The sequence below is a fragment of the Sturnira hondurensis genome, unplaced genomic scaffold (assembly GCF_014824575.4).
Source record: "Sturnira hondurensis isolate 20B ecotype Veracruz unplaced genomic scaffold, ASM1482457v3 Scaffold0004474, whole genome shotgun sequence".
NCBI lineage: Eukaryota > Metazoa > Chordata > Mammalia > Chiroptera > Phyllostomidae > Sturnira > Sturnira hondurensis.
In genome coordinates, this window is record NW_028077105.1 from 13496668 (window position 1) to 13501100 (window position 4433).

General features: G+C 38.7%; 1 pseudogene; it reads left to right on the plus strand.

The window, feature by feature from the left end:
- The first annotated feature begins 760 nt into the window (after window positions 1-760).
- LOC118986734 (transcription factor BTF3-like) lies at window positions 761-1527 on the plus strand (annotated as a pseudogene).
- The last annotated feature ends 2906 nt before the right edge of the window (window positions 1528-4433 follow it).

The following is a 4433-nucleotide window of genomic DNA, read 5'->3' on the forward strand; positions in this document are numbered from 1 at the left end:
TTACTTGGCAATACATATAAATATGATGACTACTATTTAATTCATTCAGTTCAAGAAAACTGTCTCTCAAAACAACAAATAATTTAATGTGTTAGGAAGAAACTAGTTGATTAGATGGCCATGTGTTTTCTTTTTAGATGGTTGTTTTCATATAGTGCATCTGAAGTCCCAAGTGAGCCTCAGACATTTCTGAGTTTCTGACTTATCTTTGAGTATCCTGACAGCCCAGAGAACATTCAATATATTCCTATTAAAATCCTTTAGAAAAACTAGTAATGCCATTTAATGCTTCTACTATCATGAAAGACTTTGTTGACCTTAGCAAAAAGTTGCTCCTTTCTGAAGACAAAGCATACCAAAATCACGATTCCATTATGAAGGTGCCAGTTCATTCATATTTGACATGATTTATGGCTCTGACCTGGGATTATTTCACACAACTTGAATTGAATGCCTTAATTGTAGTCATATATGCCCTGATATATGTAGTCATATATGTAGTCATATTTGCCCTTGATATATATAAGAAGTAAACAGGCAGCGGCTTATAATTTTCTCATTTTACTACCAGAAAAAGAAGATGTCAAAAAGAAAACTGAGAAGGCAGCTGCCACTGATGTGAAAAAAAAAGGTACTATACTTTCTTTGTTTCCTTAGTTGTATTATGTTTAGGATGTTTAAAAGAATCCTGGGGCACCCTAGCTGCCATCTTGCATCCCCGCGAGCACACCCTTATTCTCAGCTGGTCAGTCGGAGACCTCTGAGCTCCAACCCTCGTGCCTGTGAGGCCCAGTTTCCTCTCCAACAAGATGAAAGAGACTATCATGAACCAAGCAAGACAAACTCACCAAACTGCAGGCAGAAGTGCTCACTGGTGGGAAAGGAACTGCTCATAGAAAGAAGGTGTTTCACAGAAGAGCTACAGTAGTTGACTAAAAAAACTTCAGTTCTCTGCAAAGAAGTTAGGGGCAAACAATATCCCTTGTACTAAAGAAGTAAGTATGTTCACAGACCAAAAAACAGTGATCCACTTTAACAACCCTAAAGTTCAGGCATCTCTGGCAGTGGACACTTGACCATCACAGGCCACACTGAGACAAAGCCACTGGCAGCAGTGCTGGTCAGCATCTTGAATCAGCGCAGCTCAGACAGTCTGACTAGTTCAAGGAGACTCGCCACAGCTCTGCCCAAACAATCTGTGGATGGAAAGCACCACTTGCTACAGGAGTGGATGATGCTGACAACATCCAAGATTTTGTGGAGAATTTTGATGAAGCTTCCAAGAATGAAGCAAACTGAATTGAGTCAACTTTGGAAGAAGATAAGCTTGAAGAAGTTACTGGGAGCTGTTATTTTATTGTATGACTGCTCTTTCAAATTTTGTTTGTGGATCGGATAAAATCTACATTTCTAATATTTTCAAGCCCTAGCCCCTTGGACACTGCAGCTCTTTTCAGTTTTTGCTTCTACACAAATCATTCCTTGAAGCTGATTAAGCTGAAGAAGCCTGGGAATAAAGTTTGAAACAAAGATTAATAAAGTTCTTTGCCTAATAAAAATAAAATAATCTTGGGATCAAATTAAACAAACTGGATCTAGATGCTTAAATCTGTCTACATAAAGATGTCAAATAAAAAATTGTACCAGATAAAGATAAACTGGAGGGAAGCCTTTATTCAAGGCTATTGCAATGGGGGCAACAGACCAGAACTTATTCTGAACTTAATTCTACTGAAACAAAAACAGGAGAGATTTTGAGAGATGAAATGGGATGTGGGGGCAGAGGAGGGGGAATGTAGGTCATCTGTATTTGTTAATTAACCTTACTCAAAACAAAAGTAAACTTTCTCTTATCTTCATGATAGGAATGTATTGTAATATTACCACTTGGAGCAAGGCACCCACCAGAGTTAGGTTCTCACCCACCCACGAAAACTGGGAAATAAAGGAATATTTATTCCTTTATATTCCTCTTATTTTTATTCCCCTATATTCCTCTATATTTATTCCTCTTTCCTCATGATTACATTTCAAAGGAATAACTCCCAGGTCCCTGAGAAAGATATTCTTGTGTTGTAAAACTGGAAAGATGTTTTTTAAAAAAGATTTATACCTGAAAAGAACAGAGGAATAATTTAAAATTAAAGTTTTTCTACATGTAATTTTCTAAGAAAAGGGAGGTCAGGAGTCTAAGGTCGGGTCAAAGGCCACCTAAAGTTTACAGTAGCTGAGAGTGCTGTAAACTTCAGGCCGTGCTGGTGAAGCAGTAATGAAATTGAGAGGTAACGCATAGCACAATAACACCACTTTGGAAGTACAAGAAGTTGAGAGAGAGTAATGCATGCCATTAAGAAATGGGGTTGTTCAACAGCTTAGATTTTTTCTTTAAATTTAGTTCTGCTTTTATTCTTGTTCAGACATGAATATTTGCTTCTATTCAGGTTCAGCTTAAGTCCAGGTAGTAAAAAATACAGTCATCTCAAGAGTAATGGTTTGGTGATAAGCGTTCTTACCCCAAATGTTTCCTCCACTAGTGTCAGTGATGCTTAACATCTCATCCTTAGAGATATTACAATTCCTTTGAGTTATGAAGGAATTGTCCTCTGTTAAAATGCAAGGCTTAGGGCCAATGTGTCTGGGGTAACAGACTAATTGCTCTCAGATATTAACACTTAATGTGAGTGAGATTTCCAGATCTTTCCCATAGAATAATACCGTGGAAAATGAGTCAGTAGGTAAGTTTTTTTTAAGATTTTATTTATTTATCTTTAGAGGGGAAGGGAAGGAGACAGGAGGATAAATATCAATGTATGGTTGCCTCCTGTGTGCCCCCTGCTGGGAACTGCATCCCCTGCTGGGAACTGGCCCACAACCCAGGCATGTGCCCTGACTGGGAATCAGACCACAATCCTCTGGTTCGCAGGCCGGTGCTCAAGCCACTGAGCTACACCAGCCAGGAGTAGGTAAGTTTTATGATGAAGAGGTTGAAGGGAAATTTTTAAGATAGGAGCATTCTGGGCTGGATTGCATAAGTGAACCTCCACTGAGAAAGTAATAGCATAGGTGGGGGCTGGTGGGAGGGGAGCTGGTCTTGAAAAACCCTGAAAAGGAGATTTCAAGATGCCAAATTAGACATCGATTACTCTTAGTAACAAAGAGGAATTTTAGAAAATCCTGACATCATGCTACAACTTGTGGGGGCAACTTTGCCTGCAAAGTTCACCTGTCTGCCACAGATGAAAGTGAAACTACCAAGACATGATCTTCTTGGGGAGGAAAGATGGCTGATCCCTCAAAAAAGAAGGGTCAAGAGCCCCTTCCTCAATGGGCTTTTATTGGGTTCGTTTTACACAAGAATACAGGTAAGGGTCAAACAATAGATAGAATTCAAAGAACTATGAGGGCTTATTCTCAGTCAGGGTCAGATAGCTAATAGGCCATAAAACTTTGAGGAACAAACTTCTTGCTTGGACCCTTATCATTTAAATGAGAGCATTCTAAACAAAGCAGGTTTCACAGGATTTTCCATATCCTTTCTTATGCTCGATCACCCTGCATCCCACTCTAGCCGGCAAAGGGCTGCGCTACCTTCCCCATCATAGGTTTTTAGGCTCAAGTGGATTAGAGCCAGGAAGTGCTTCTCCCAGATGGAAATGGGGACTCGGGCTATGTCAAAATAGCTGGGGGGTGAGGGTCCATCACTCCCTCTTTGTTAAAGCCCCCCAAGTTCTTCCTTGATGGCCTCCCAAGTGATTATGTCTTACTTAGGTTGCCTGTCCTCTGAGGGGTCTTATGTGTGTGTCTCTGACTAACTGACCAAGCATTGAGGGCAGGGGATGAAGCAGAAGCAGCGCTGCTGCCAGAGACAAGCTTTGTCTCCTTAGTGGCTCACATTCCAGAGGTCGATTACTCAGCCTTATCCACAGGGGGTGGTTACAACTACTGAAACCAGGCAAAGTGGTTCCCAACAACAAATGAGGTACAAAAAATTTTACAACATTGAATTCATATATAAAATTGATATATCATTGATTTGATATATAAGTGAGTTAGAATAAGTTGTAGAATGTTGAATTGCATGATTGTATGGCTCATGAAATATCCAGTGGGAGATAGCCAGATATTCTGTGGATCTGGGAGTTGATTGCAAATTATTTTGTCTTTGAAATTTTTCTTATCTAGGACATTATTGTAGAGTCTATTGCATTATTGAACATTTACTAATTTTGTTTTACTTAAAACTTCATAACTCTGTTAATATATATGTGCATATATATACATATATATTTATATACATATATTATATATATGTGTATATATTTTATAAACTCATATATATATGTGTATATATTTTATAAACTCATATATATAATATACATAAAATAAGGAAAGGAAACTATAGTTCTGCTTACATGATGATAATGCTGAGAAAC